Below are 16671 nucleotides of genomic sequence, written 5' to 3'. Positions count from 1 at the left end.
ATGAATAGGTCCACATATATCCCCATGTATACGTTCTAGAAAAGTAGGAGATTCAATGTCAAATTTCATTGGTGATGACTTAGCTATCAATTTACCCTAATAACAAGCAGCACATGAAAATTCACCACTTTCAAGAATCTTCAGGTTCTTAAGTGGATGCCCATTTGAATTTTCAATAATTCGTCTCATCATTATTGATCCAGGGTGACCTATTCGGTCATGCCAAAGCATAAAAGTACTTGAATCATTAAACGTCTGGTTTACGATCGAGTGTGCTTCAATTGTATTAATTTTTGAATAATACAGACCAGAAGACAAAGTTGGCAATTTCTCTAAAACATATTTCTGGCCGGAGACATTCTTTGTAATGGCAAGATATTCATCATTTATTTCGTTTAATGTCTCAGCGTGATATCCATTACGACGGATATCTTTGAAACTTAACAAGTTTCTTGGGGATTTAGAAGAGAATAATGCATCTTCTATAACAAGTTTCGTCCCCTTAGTCAGAAATATAGTAGCTCTTCCGGAGCCTTCAATCAATTTCGAATTGCCAGAAATTGTATTAATATTTCCCCTTTTTCTACGCAAGTGAGAAAAGTATTTCTCATCTTTGAATATGGCATGCGTTGTTCCACTATCAATCACACAAATATCTTCATGATTGGTCATTGATCCAAATAAAATTTGAGGAATTTCCATAGATTCTTCAAAATGAAATAATAGATAAGTGAATATCGAAGTAGATATTATGATTAGACAAAGCATTACACACATTTTATTATATAAACATGGAAACATAACCACATACAAACGACACGTATGAAATATCTAAGTTTTTACAGATCCATCACCGATCAAATGATCTATTTTCCCTTCAGGGAGTTCAAAGAAATCTGCCACATCTAGATGCATGGGCTCAACATTATTTTCAGAAATAAAATTTGCTTCGGCATCCTTTTCTGCCCTTTTGAGAGAGGCTTGATACAAATCAACTAGGTGTTTTGGCGTACGACAGGTACGTGACCAGTGCCCCTTTCCTCCACATCGGAAGCATTTATTTTATGAATTTTTCTTTTGCACAGCTTTATGCTTTTCATCCTTCCTTTTACACTGCTGGTGGTGAAGGATATTATTTGGTGCAAGACGAGAATCATGATTAAAATTCTTTCCTCGACCACGACCATGACCACGACTGGGGCCACAACCTCTTTCACGCCTAGAATGACGAAAATTTGTCTCATTCACTTCAGGGAATGGGGCAGTACCAGTGGGTCGGCTTTCATGATTTTTCATTAATAATTCATTATGTTGTTCAGCCACTAGAAGATGTGCGATTAGATCAGAATATTTCTTGAACTTCATTTCTCGGTATTGCTGCTGCAGGAGCATACTCGAGGCAGGAAAAGTGGAGAATGTTTTCTCCAGCATATCATGATCAGTGATATTTTCACCACATAATTTCAACTCAGAAATAATTTTAAACATGGCAGAATTATATGCTTTAATAGATTTAAAATCTTGTAGCCTTAAATGGAGCCAATCAAAACGTGTTTGTGGAAGTATGACCATCTTCAGGTGGTCATATCTGTCTTTTAAATTATTCCACAGAGTAAGAGGATCTTTAACAGTGAGATATTCCATTTTCAAGTCCTCATCAAGGTGATGGCGGAGGAATATCATAGCCTTGGCATGGTCTTGGTTTGATGCCTCATTTTTATCTTTGATGGTGTCTGCCAGACCCATCGCATTAAGGTGAATTTCGGCGTCAAGAATCCAAGACATATAGGTATTGCCGGATATATCTAAAGCTACAAATTCACGTTTGGTAAGATTTGCCATTAGTAAAGAAAGATAGAAAATCAATACCTTCGAGGCTTTAAAGTATTTGCTCGGAACGGCAGAGTCTCGTGCTGATAACGTGTTATAAAATGAAGCTAAAAGAGTAATAATATTAAAGGATGAAAACTATAAACATAGAGTGACAAAGAGGAGAGATTTTATTATTCTTCCAAAATGTGTTTCAAGTGTATTTCATATGAAAACTTATGCCTCTATTTATAGTGCTACATATGCATTCAATATATGAGAAAATGGAGGAACCATTAAGATGGTGGAGGAAAATGGAGGAACCATTAAGATGGTGGAGGAGAAGCATTATATTTGTGTATTAGACATCCATAATATATTTCATAACATATCCCAATTATGTCATACAGGACTAATAATATTAGTTACTTTCACTCAGATTCAGGAAACATTCAGTAGTACTTGATGGTAAAGGTGGCAACCGGTTGGAACCGGAACTGGTTCCGGTTAAAAAACCGAAACCGGTCCGGTTTGGAGTGGTTAAAATCTATTTTTTTTTTAATTTTTTGTATTATATATATATATATACATTATAGTATTTATTTGTATATTGTAGCTATATTTTCATATGTTATACAACTTTATAATTAAAGTTTAAATATTTACTGACTAACAGCCTAACAGCAAGTCAGCAATACAGAATAGTGCTTTTCGTATACATATATATGTATAACTTACATATACTTATATATATGTATAACTTAATATATATATATATATATATATATATATATATATATATATATATATATATATATATATATATATATATATATATATACACTATATATATACTATATATATATATAACTTAATATATATACTATATATATATATATCTACTATATATACTATATATACTTAATATATATGTACTATATACTAAATATATGTATAACTTAATATATATACTATATATATGTATATATATGTATAACTTAATATATATACTATATATATATATATACTATATATACTTAATATATATGTACTATATACTAAATATATGTATAACTTAATATATATACTATATATATGTATATATATGTATAACTTAATATATATACTATATATATATATATATATATATGTATAACATATCTACTATATATACTATATATACTTAATATATATACTATAAATTACTTATATACTTTAGTTTTTTTTTTTTAAAATGTTTTACCGGTTAAACCGGTTTAACCGGTCCGGTTCCGGTTTTACCGGTTTAACCGGTTCCGGTTTCCAAAATATTGGAACCGGACCGGTAAACCATTAAACGGTTAACCGGAACCGGTTAACCGGTTCTACCGGTTCCGGTTCCAGTTCCGGTTTAACCGGTTAACCGGTTCTACCGGTTCCGGTTTAACCGGTCCGGTTACCGGTTAAAACCGGTAAGGCCAAACCGGTTACCACCTTTACTTGATGGTTGCCCATTTTAGTGAAAAGTGTATTTATATGTGTTCTGTATTAATTTTTAAAAAAAGCATTATTGTCGTATGGACCGTCTGAGAGTTACAGAATGTATTTCTTGATCATAGAAAATATCAAAATTAATAAAAGTCAATCAAGACCAAGTAAGGAATGGAAACTGAGGGTGTAATTAATTGCATATCTTGAACCATGTCAAACCAATTAGGTACATTTTTAATAAAACAAAAACGTAAGTACCAAGAAAATCTAAAAATATTGCTTCTATACTCTAATTTTATACACACAGCTGGGAGAAAAAAAGAGCTTTTTGTCGTATATTTAGTCAATATCGCTAAATTTAAACATTAGAAAGAAGATTTCAAGTTCAACTAAAGTCCTGTGAAATGAATAATACGATACTTGGTATCCTTTCCATCAAATCTTCAGTTTCTTGCCAAACTTGATCAGAAAGGAGGATTGAATGTAGTAATATTTGGGAGATGGAACAAATATACATTTTTAGGAGTTCAGCTTAATTTCTTTATAATTTTCAGGGTTAAGGGTAAAAAAAACATCTTAAGTATAACTTTTTTTTAGTTGCCTATCTGAACTATTATGAGTGAGAGTTTTCTACCTAAACTATCACCAATTAGTTTGCAGAACGCACCTCAATTATCAATTATTCATTTTTTCTACCTGAATTATCACCAATTAGTTTATAAAACACACCTCAAAGTGAATCTTTTTTCTAGAAAAATGAAAAAGAAAAAAGGAAAGAATAGAAAAGGGCACACCATTGTGTAGTCCTAGCAGTTTCCCTCGCCTTATTGCCACCTTGAGAAAGGTGCAGGTGGACAGTCCTATTCTAGATAAATGGTACCTCTATCCTTATTTTTGACAATTCCGCGGTTATAGTGTAGTACAATCTACAATGCATAAGAAAATAGGGGTGCGTATATTTTGAACAAAATTGAAATTAATTTTTTAATATTTTTGGTTATTTTCGGATTACAAATTTAATTTCAGATTTAATTTTAAAAATATTTGGATTTTTAATTGGATTTCGAATTAAACGTAATCCAAAATTTTCTATACCTTATATTTTCTCTTACCCTGCATACTAATTGTAAGACGTTGTAAGTTTCTCAATGTATTTTAGATTAATTATAACTTAGAAAATGAAAAATATAGCATGAATATGATTCTAGAGTATGTTTGGAGTTAAGAACACTTTATGGATGTGCTAACAGGCGTGCGAGACGTCATATAATTTAGTGGGGATGTGGAGAGACTTGAAAATAAGAAGAACGAAGAAAAATTAGCATTTCTGGACTTAGGGGAGGGTTGGGCGAGCACAGCCAGAGCGCCACAAAACAACGAATTCTAGAATACATAGGCATATGGCGCACAAGACTTGGGAGAATCTCATATTTGCCTATTTTCTGGATGGAAAATGTATATGTTGAAGTCTAGTTCACAGAACATCAAATCGTTCGTCTATTTGAGTCCGATACAAAATGTTACAATTGCTTTACCGAATGATGGTTTTTTTGTCACATGCGAGGCGATAGTGGGCCGATGGCCCAGGCTTGGGGGAGGCTCCAGAATAGCCTAGGGCGAGCGTGGTGCATCACACAAGGGTCCCCAAGCCAAGACAAATGCATAAACGAATATAGAAGTTGGGGAAGGATTTCCCCATTCATAATTTGACATAAATCCTGCAACTTTCGAAGAGCCTTTTTCACCAAGAAATATCCCTCCCAAAGTTTTCTATCATTAATGTGAGTTTAAGCTATGAGATTATATTGCGATATAATATCTTTATATTATTTGATATTATTTGGTAGCATATTTGTAGGGAGATAATTATCATATATTAGTTAGTTTCCTTGTTTCACTAGGATCTTAGTTTCCTTGTTTCACTAGGGTTCAAGATTGTATCCTATATATATTCTCTCTTGGTGAATGAATGGAACAAGTCAAGATTGTATAATTTCTACATGGTATCAGGCCACACGTTTTTTTTCATCTCTTCATCGTAAATTTCCATGGCCGGTGACGCCGTACCTCCTCCACCACCACCCAAAATTGAGTCTAATTCTCCCTATTTTCTCGGTCCTCAAGACCGACCCGGGGACTATATCACGCCTACTCGTTTCAAGGGCGCATCAAATAACGCTGCCGTCGGTCAGCACTTTACTTCCGATCAATGGAAGGCTATTACGGGATTTTTTGGTAATGCTACAATTTCCGAAAATTGCTTGAATGGTAAGTTTGATGTTTTTTCTTGGATTATTGACACTGGTGCTACTCATCATGTTACCGGTGAGAAATCTTGGTTGTTTGATGTCCATACTATTGATTGTCCTATTGGTTTTCCTAATGGTGAAAAGGTGCTTGCTTCTTTTGAAGGTTCTGTTCGACTGTTAGATAAAATCACCTTACATCATGTCCTTTATGTGTCTTATTTACGTTGCAACTTACTCTCCGTCCCCCAACTTACTGATAATTTACATACTATTGTCTCTTTTAATTCTTATATGTGTGCTATTCATGACCCACTGAAGGGGCTGATTGGAACGGGAGTTAGGAGGGACGGACTATACTATTTTAGCAAACCGGACGTGGTGCAACATGTGTCTACTGTCGTGGCAACGTCCGCATTGGAATTGTGGCATCGACGATTGGGGCATCCTTCCGAGAGAGTAGTTAAGTTGCTTCCTCATGTCAGTAGTGATAAGAGTAGTTTAGCAAAGGATTGTGAAGTGTGTTTACGTGCTAAGCATCCTAGAGACAAATTTTCTTTAAGTGATAATAATGCATCTAGAATATTTGAGAAAATACATTGTGATTTGTGGGGCCCATATCGCCATGTTTCGTCATGTGGAGCTCGTTATTTTTTAACAATTGTTGATGATTTTTCCCGAGCTGTTTGGATTTACTTGTTGGTTGATAAAACAGAAGTGTTTCCGATGTTTATGGCTTTTGTTGCTATGGTTGATCGACAATTTAATCAAACAATTAAAGTTGTACAAAGTGATAATGGTACAGAATTTAATTGTTTGATCGATTATTTTTCCGCCACTGGTATTTTGTTTCAAACCTCTTGTGTGGGTACTCCGCAACAGAATGAGAGGGTAGAGAGGAAGCATAAACATGTGTTGAATGTTGCGAGGGCTCTCAGATTTCAGGCCAATTTGCCTATTTTTTTCTGGGGTGAATGTGTTCTTGCTGCATCTCATCTCATAAATCGTACCCCCACACCCAAATTGGAAAATAAAACACCTTTTGAAATTTTATTCAATAAACCTCCTTCTTTTGATGCTATTCGTACTTTTGGGTGTTTGTGCTTTGCTCATAATAAAAAAACTCAGGGTGACAAATTTGCGAGTCGGAGCAGAAAGTGTTTGTTTGTGGGATATCCATTTGGTATGAAGGGGTGGCGGTTGTTGGATCTTGATACGAAGGAATTTTTTGTCTCTCGTGATGTAAAGTTTGTGGAGGATGTGTTTCCTTTTGCTTGTCCGGAAGATGTTAATATTTCGTCTAGTTTTTTTTATGAGGGCGCTGAAATTGATCGTGATTTTATGGTGTACGGGGATGAATTAGGGGGCGAAATTGATAGTTCGGAGGCTGCCGAGCAGCAGCCGCAAACCACTGCCCAACCAGCGCCTGCTGGCAGCCAGGCCGAGCTGCAGCCAGCGGCCACTGTCCAGCCCGCTGGGAACCCAGCGCCAGCTGCCAGCGAGGCTGAGCTGCTGCCAACAGCCACTGCACAGCCCGCTGGGAACCCAGCGCCCGCTGGCAGCGAGGGGGGGGGGCAGCAACACCATACCCCAGTCACGAATGTGGAAGGTGGCTTGGGGCGTGGTTTTCGGGAGAAATTTCCCTCTGTTGTGCTTCGTGATTATGTGACACACTCAGTTTTTGCTAATAGTCTGTTCCCTACAACTCCTGTTAACAATCAATCCTCAGGTACTCCCTATCCTTTGGCACATTATATTAATTGTGACAATTTTTCTGTAAATTATAGTAAGTTTCTTGCAGCTATTATTTTGGGTAAGGATCCTAAGACCTTCAAAGAAGCCATGAAACACGAAGGTTGGAGACATTCAATGAAAGAAGAGATATGTGCATTGGAAGACAATGGTACATGGAATTTGGAACATCTTCCTCCGGGTAAGAAAGCACTTGGTAATCAGTGGGTGTACAAGACCAAGTTTTTGTCAAATGGAGATGTGGAACGGCTCAAATGGCGCTTGGTTGTGTTGCGAAATCATCAACAAGCGGGGATTGACTACAATGAAACTTTTGCTCCGGTCGCCAAGATGACTACTGTTCGAGCCTTCCTAGCCATTGCAGCATCCAAAAATTGGGAACTTCACCAAATGGATGTTCATAATGCCTTTTTACATGGTGACCTTGATGAGGAGGTGTATATGAAGCTCCCTCCCGGGTTTGAAAGTCCAGATCCTACGTTGGTGTGTCGTTTGCGCAAATTGCTGTATGGGTTGAAACAGGCCCCTAGATGTTGGTTTGCAAAATTGGTCACTGCTTTGAAAAGGTACGGTTTCCTTCAATCTTATTCTGATTATTCTCTTTTTACATTTATTAGAGGGAATATTCAGATTAATATCTTGGTTTATGTTGATGATCTTATTATTTCTGGGAATAATTCCGCTGCACTTGGAACTTTCAAAGCCTAGTTGAGTGATTGTTTCAAAATGAAAGACCTTGGGTCTCTCAAATATTTTTTGGGTATTGAAGTAGCTCGTAGTTCATCAGGGTTGTTTTTGTGTCAACGCAAGTATACTCTTGATATTATCTCTGAAGCAGGATTGCTAGGTGCAAAGCCAAGTGGGTTCCCTATTGAGCAAAATCATAAACTTGGCCTTGCAAATGGAGATTTGTTGTCGGATCCGGAGGTCTACCGTAGATTAGTCGGGCGTTTGATTTATTTGGGGGTCACTCGACCGGACTTGTCATATTCTGTTCATATTTTGTCTCAATTCATGCAAGAACCCCGGATTGAATATTGGGAAGCGGCCTTACGAGTGGTCCGTTATTTGAAAGGCACACCAGGACAGGGTATTTTGTTACGTGCCGACAGTGAGTTGACTTTGCAGGGATGGTGTGATTCTAATTGGGCGGTTTGTCTGCTTACTCGTCGTTCGTTGACAGGTTGGCTAGTATTTCTAGGTCAATCTCCCATCTCTTGGAAGACAAAGAAGCAGCACACAATTTCTAGATCTTCTGCAGAGGCTGAATATAGGTCCATGGCTGCGGTCACTTGTGAGTTGAAGTGGCTGAGAGGTATGTTGTTGAGTTTAGGTATACAACATCCCAAGGCGATCAAATTGTTTTGTGATAGTCAGTCCGCTTTGCACATCGCAAAAAATCCGGTTTTCCATGAACGAACAAAGCACATTGAGGTAGATTGTCACTTTGTTCGTGATGCAATTAATGAAGGTTTGATTTCTCCGTCACACATTTCAACATCTTCACAATTGGCAGACATTTTTACCAAAGCTCTCAGCAAAACTCAGTTTGACTTCTTGCTTTCCAAGTTGGGCATTTTTGATTCCCATGCTCCAACTTGAGGGGGGGGGGGGGGGGGGTATTGCGATATAATATCTTTATATTATTTGATATTATTTGGTAGCATATTTGTAGGGAGATAATTACCATATAGTAGTTAGTTTCCTTGTTTCACTAATTACCATATTTTAGTTAGTTTCCTTGTTTCACTAGGATCTTAGTTTCTTTGTTTCACTAGGGTTCAAGATTGTATCCTATATATATTCTCTCTTGGTGAATGAATGGAACAAGTCAAGATTGTATAGTTTCTACAGATTAACACCCTAATCACAAGGAAACCCTTTCTAATCCACATATTTTATTAAAAAAATCTAGCAAGTTCAAATAAGGGTCTACACTAGAGTTCTTTCACGAAGTAACTTCTACAACCCTATTGTATTCAAGAAGTCGATTATAAGTGTATGAACACCTCTAGCATATGGAATTACACTCTGATCCCTCACCCTCTTAAGAGGTGAACTCGAATTCATGTTAACTTTATATCCACAATTACACTTGACACCCTTATGGTAAGTGTAATGATTGGCCTGTGAATACAAGTTAAATTAATAATTTTAATTGTCTTCCCGTTTTTACTCGAATCTATCTGTTTCAAACCAATTACTTTCGTAGACATGCACTGCATTGCCGAATCACTCATGGCTATTAGTAACATGCTAAAGTAGAAACACTGATTAAAACTTCAAGAAATAGTCAAAGGTCAAAGGGTATTCCATTGAAAAGTTAATGTAACTTTTTGGGGTCTCACAAAATGAAGAAGCAGGGATCCATTCCTCAATTAACCCATTGGTCACTTAGCACACGTGGTATGAAGCACATGCTATGGCGTTCTCACATTATAGTGGCGTGTGTGTCTCATTCATTTACTCATTCAATACCGTACAGATCTTGATCTAGACACCTCCAGATGTCTAACCTGAGCTTCTCTCTTCAATGATCCTCAAATACATATTCTTAGAGAAACTCATATCTGGCTTACAAAATAAGTCATAACATGGCGGTGGAACTCATCTCTTCACGTTCCTCAATGTAAGAGTCGATTGCTCGTGTGAGAGAGCCAATCTCGCGACTTGTTCGACACACTTTATCAATAAAATTACATCATCACATGTATATCAAATATGAACTTAAATTCAAGAGTTAAAATTGATGAAAATATTATAACAACCAAGTCATTTTACAATACAAAAATATGATCATATCATACGCAAACCCAGAACCATAACATGTTTCTCAAACAGGTCTCTAGATATCGCCTTTGTAAAAGGATCAGCTATCATTTATCACGTAGGTATGTATTGTAAAGTTACTTCTCCACTTGCTACTGTGTCTCTTACAAAGTTATACTTGATGTCAATGTGTTTGGTTTTGTTGTGATACTTAGGATCCTTTGTGTATGCATTAGCCGCTTAACTATCACAATGTAATACAGTTGATCCATGAGAATTCTTTGCTGCGCCAAATTCTCAAAGAATCTTTTTAACCAAACGGCTTCTTGTACTGCAGATGCACAAGCCACGAACTCAGCATCCATAGATGAAAGAGTCGTGCAAGTTTGTTTCTTTATTTTCCATGAAATAGCACCACCATTAAGTAAGAAAGCATACCCGGATGTCGATTTTCTATCGTTCCGATCACTACCCCAATCAGCATCTATATACCCTCTCAAGTGTAAATCATTTCCACTATAACATAGTGAATAATCAATAGTTCCTTTCAGGTATCGAAAGATCCTCTTCACAACTTTTCAATGATCTCTTCCGGGATTGGACTGATACTTACTAACTAAACCTATGGCATAACAAATGTCCGGACGAGTACACATCATGGCGTACATCAAACTCCCAACAACACTTGAATATGAAACTCAAGACATGTTTTCCTTTTCTTTGTCAGTCTTTGGATACATTTCAAGGCTTAAAGTATCACCTTTCGCTATAGCAGTATCCATGGGTTTGCAACTATTCATACGGAAGCGTTCCAATTTTTTTTTTTTTTTTTTTATATAAGTTTCTTGAGATAAACCCAAAAACTTCTTAGAACAATCTCTTTGGATCTTAACACCGAATATATAGTCTGCTTCACCCATATCTTTCATGTCGCGTGACTTTGAACGCCAGGACTTGATATTTTTCACATACTCCAAATTATTTCCGGCTAATAAATATCATCCACTTAAAGGGAAAGAATTACAAACATTCCATTGGACTTCTTCACATAGATGCAATGATCTTTATCGATCATGGTGAAATCATATGAAATCACCTCCTTATGAAATCTCAAATACCACTGCCTTGAAGACTGCTTCAGGCCATAGATAGATCTTTTTAACTTGCAGGCTTTCTTTTCTTGGCCTTTAACGACGAAACCTACAGGTTGTTCCATGTCAATTTCCTCATTTAGTTCTCCATTGAAAAAAGCTGTATTCACGTCCATTTGGTGTAACTATAGATCCAAACGTGCAACAATAGCCAAAAGTAAGCGAATTGATGTAAACTTCACAACTGGTGAAAAGGTTTCCTCATAATTTGTTCCAGATTGTTGGGTAAAACATTTTGCGATCAATCGTGTCTTGTATCTTTCTATTGACCCATCCGATTTGCATTAACTTTGAGAACCCATTTATTCCCAATAGCTCTATGCCTAGAAGGAAGGTCAACCAGATCCCAGACTTTGTTAGTTCTCATGGACTCCAATTCTTCTTTCATTGCTTTCATCCATTCATCTTTTCCACGACTTCCCAAAGCCTCAGTCACAGAATTAGGCTTATCCAATCCAATGGGAGATACCAAGAAAATGTAATCTTCAATCTCGCATGATCGTTTAGGTATACCTTTTCTAGTACTCTTACGCAATTGAAGTTCAAATTCCTCAATAGGATTTTGGGATTCAAAACTCCCACTTGAGTCAGGAACCAATCCTTGATCTATTTGACTATCAACATGTCTAAAGACATTGTCTGATCATCTAAATTCAACATTTCATAAAGAGGCTCTCTTTCCTTTAGTTCGCCCTTTTTGGACAATCATTTTCTACAAATGTGACATCTCGTGATGCAATTTCAGTAATACTTCCATCTTCTAATTCACCGATGAACACATATCCTTTGGAGTGTTCTAAGTATCTTATAAAGATACATTTTCCAAACTTACCAAAACGATCTTTTACATCTGCAGCACAACCCCCAGTTCGTACGTAGATCATTCAGGTTTGATTTATGACTAGTCCATAGCTCATAAGAAGTGAAAATAACTGATTTAGAAGGCACTTTATTCAATATGTAGGCCGCAGTTAACAACGCATCTCCCCAGAATGAGATAGGTAAATTTATCTGCGTCATCATGGACCTTGTCATGTCCAATAGTGTTCCGTTCCTCCTTTCTGCTACACCATTTTCTTGAGGTGTGTAGGGAATAGTTAACTGTATGGTAATGCCTTTTTCATTACATAATGCTTCAAACTGTTTTGATAAATATTCACGGCCTCTATAAGTTCTTAAAGTCTTTATACTTTTATTTAATTGATTCTCAACTTCATTCATATATTTTCTAAAGCATCCAAGAGCTTCTGATTTATGAGAAATCAAATAGACATAACCAAAGTACATGAAATCATCAATAAATGTAATGAAATATAAAGCATCAGACCTTAACTCACATTCATTGGACCATAGATATCAGAAATGGATTAACTGCAAAGGGGAATCAGCTCTCTTAGCCTTCCCAAATGGTTTACGTGTAATCTTTCCAGCAAGACAATTTTCACGAGTTGGCATTTCAATTTTGGAGAAAGCACTCAAATGCTCTGCCAATCTATTCAGCTGGTCTTGCCCTCTGTGACCTAATATAGCATGCCATGTAATAACATCAACATCACTGTTACTAGAATAACATGTCATTACACAACGGTCAAAATAATAGTCATAAATTGAAGGATTACAATCTAAAACGATAAAACCATCATAACAAAGTCCAAAACCATAAATAACATTGTCCTGAGTAATTCTAACACCATTGCGACTAAAATTTAAATCGAAACCAAGATTTAGAAGAACAGACATAGATACTGAGTTCAACTTCCATTAGTTAAATGGACCTTCATACTCTCCTGTTTACTAATAATGGACAATATACTAGAATCTTTCACCATGCGATTTATGCCTCCACTGTCTACAATCCATTTAGCTTCTACATCTCTTGTAAGTAAAGAAATGACAATCCCAACTGCATTAGCTGCTATATTAGTGGTCTTGTCCTTGTTCAGCATTATTTGTAAAATTTATTGATATTGTTCTTGAGTAAATTCCATACGCATGGCTCTCAAATTCCAATATTCGTACTCTTTTTTGTGCCATATCCCTGACCTTGGCCTTTACCAGCATTGTGCCTTATTTCCTGATTATGTTTGTGAGTGTGAAAATTCTGACCTGTCCATGACTCCAGTACAGAAACTCTGTTGCCCATGACCACTAAAATTATATGTCCCTGACAGTGTTGTCAAAGGCGTTTTTGGGGCGAGTCTCGGGATAGGGCATACCAAAAACGCTTCGGGACGCAAATGAAAGGTGTAGATTCATAGGGCGTACGCCCCGAGCGTAAAAGTGTAAGCCCCGGAAGTAAAAGCATACATCCCGGCGGTTAAATTTAATTTTGTTGTTTTAAAAATATTTGTACCAAGTCTACAAGAAGTAAATAGAGAAAATTTGTGCTAGTAGTGAAGGTTAAATTAGAAGAGCGCATGAAGAAATGCGGTGGGGTCGTGGGAGGTAAAGGGTGAAGAGAAGGAAAGCAAAGTTATATCATTTCGTATAGTTAGGGGTAAAACTAATTTCATTATCCTAAGAAGAATGATGTGAAAATTGGCAAGATAATAGGAAAATGGAGGAAACAATCATGTGAAAATTGGCAAGACAATAGAAAAATGGAGAAAAGAAAAAGATTAAAAGAGCATGCGAAATATTGTGGAACCACCACTCTATAAGTTCTATTAGGGGTGTACAAACAAAACCGACAAATCGCGCCAAATTATTAATCCGAATCAAACCGAGAAAAAATGCGACTAGTGGTTTGGTTTGACTTGGTTTGGTATTGAAAAAAAAAAAAGGACCATAATAGGTTTGGTTTGGTTTTAACTAAAAGAAGTCAAACCGAAACCAAACCAACCCGACATTACATGTATATAAATTTTTAATATATTTTATTCCTAAAATATTTACTTATAATGTAACTTATAAATATTTCTTAAGTTTTTTCATAGTTTTTGTCTTTTTACATATTATTTCAAGTTTGGAATTAGAATTTTGAATGTTTCAATAAGTTTTATAGCCCGTAGGTATTAGTAATTCAAATAAAGTCCAAATCAATACTAATGCTAATAATAAAAGTAATTCAATCTTAACATTAGGAATAACAATAATGTTGGATATCTATTCTTTAGTTTTGCATTATTAATTTAGACAATAAAAATACATAACTTAATTCTTTCTTTGTCATGTAATTAATACTTATTAGCCGTACTTATTTTAGCATGACTTAGTATTTTTAGATGATGATCATTTTCAGTATTAATTAGCAATATTTATTTTATGCTATGTCATTATATTTTTGTTGAATATTTTATTACAATGTCATCACTCATTTTCACATTTTTGTTATTTTTTAAGAAACACCTTATTTGTAAAGTTATATCTTACTAGGACTAAAGAAATATTTGAAGTAAAAGTTATATTTTGTACGAAGATTTTTCCGGGAAAAAAAAACCCCCGAAAAACCCAAGGTCGAAAAAATCAGACTTTTATTGATTTGATTTAATTTATCAATTTAAAAACCTGACATAATTAATTTGATTTGATATTTAAAAAAAAAAAACGAACCAATTCAATCTATGTACACTCTTAAATTCTATCATGGCACGATCATTAGAGACTTTGGATGGAAAAAAGTTAGTAGGGACTAATGGAAAAAGTCATTGACAAACGGAAAAAGTGGTCCCAAATGGGAATCATTGGTGTAAAAGCGACATGTAACTCGTGCTCTTAAATCTCTCTCATTGTAATGTTGGTTGCACTCTTGATCTGCTCCCTCAGTTTCACTATTTGTTACAGTTTGACTTTGACACAGAATTTCATAAAAAAGAAAGAATTTTTAAAATTTGTGATTTTAAATACTCCTTTATTTCAAAATAGTTGTTAAATTATGCTTATTAAGAATTAATTTGACTAACTTTTGAAGTTAAATTGAATATATTAATTTAATATTTAAACTTAAAATTTATATTGACTATATGAAAAGTAATATAAGCTCCCATTCTTCTTATATCAATAAGGTGGAAAAATATATTTTAAGGTATTGGTCGAAAATTATGTAGCTTGACTCCCAAGAAGTGGAATATGACAAGTATTTTGGCACAGAGGGAGTGCCATAATATTTGTGTATCTATAGAACTTTTGAAACTTATGAGCTTAAATATGTTACTCCCTCCGTCTCAATTTATGTGGCATCATTTGACTAGACACGAAGTTTAAGAAAGAAATGAAGACTTTTAAAACTTATGATCCAAAATAAGCCCTAGATATTTGTATGACAGAAAATCTTATCACAAAGTTAAATTGTTTCTAAATATAGAAAGGTACATTCTTTTGGAATAAACTAAAAAGAAAAGTGCATCACATAAATTGAGACAGAAGAGCATAATATTTATGTGATTATAAAAGCTTCACGCTAAGAAAACACAGGAATATTCCATCCTTTTTAAACGAACAAAAGTTGTTTAAAAATGGAACGAAGGAAGTATATACTTAAGATTCTTCTTTAAAAAAAAAAAAATGGAGTTGAAAGTAACAAGTGTGAGTGGATCCGTTTATCCTTATTTTTCTGATTAATAATTGCAGTTAACATAAAAGATTAGATGAAGTTGACTTTGTAGAAAATTTGATACTATTATGTAGAGAAGCTAAAATAATTAATACTATGGTAAAAATTATGTAGTGTTGTAGTGTTGGCAAGTGCAGGGGCGGAGCTAGGTAGGCTCCAGGGGGTTCAGGATGAATCCCCTCGACGAAAAATTATATTATATATATAAGGTTAAAATTATTTTTTATGTATATATAATAGATGTTTTTTTTAATGAAAAGAAAGCTTTATTAATCACCAGAATAAGAACTTACATTGTATCCCTTTCCTTAAGAATATGAGGCGTCCTTCCAGACTCTATCTATATGCAATAACAAAGAATAAAATATAGCAACAATTATGCAAAACTACTATATGTGCAGGTATAGACTCCCAATCCATCTCCTTCCTGCTTTACTCTTCTTCTTTTCCCTTTTGCTTTTTACTCTAATGTATACCTCTTGTTTGAGCTGGTCACAAATCAACCTTGCTAATGGAACCTCCTTCTTCCATATTGCATCATTTCTGGCCCTCCAGATGTTGTATATTAATGCCACTACTGTTGCAGCAATGAAATCGCTGCAGTTTCTTCCTTTCCTGATTCTTGTCATCCTTCTCTATAGCCCATGTAGCTCAGTGTTCTGTATCGTTAGTCCCATCCATTGCATTATATCAGTTAAACATATCTTTGAGAAGTAGCATTCAAAGAATAGATGTTTAATACTTTCCTCTGCTCCTCCACACAGTATGCAACTCTCATCATCAGTTACTCCAATCATCTGAAGTCTCTGTCTCGTTAGTAATCTATTATGCACTACTAACCAGCTAATAAAGCAATGCTTAGGAGTATTAGTCATATTCCAACCCCATCTGCTCCCATGCCATGCTTCCATTTCACCTTTCC

Source organism: Lycium barbarum, chromosome 9 (assembly GCF_019175385.1).
Source record: "Lycium barbarum isolate Lr01 chromosome 9, ASM1917538v2, whole genome shotgun sequence".
NCBI classification, from domain to species: Eukaryota; Viridiplantae; Streptophyta; class Magnoliopsida; order Solanales; family Solanaceae; genus Lycium; species Lycium barbarum.
Note: the sequence above shows the minus strand (reverse complement) of the source record.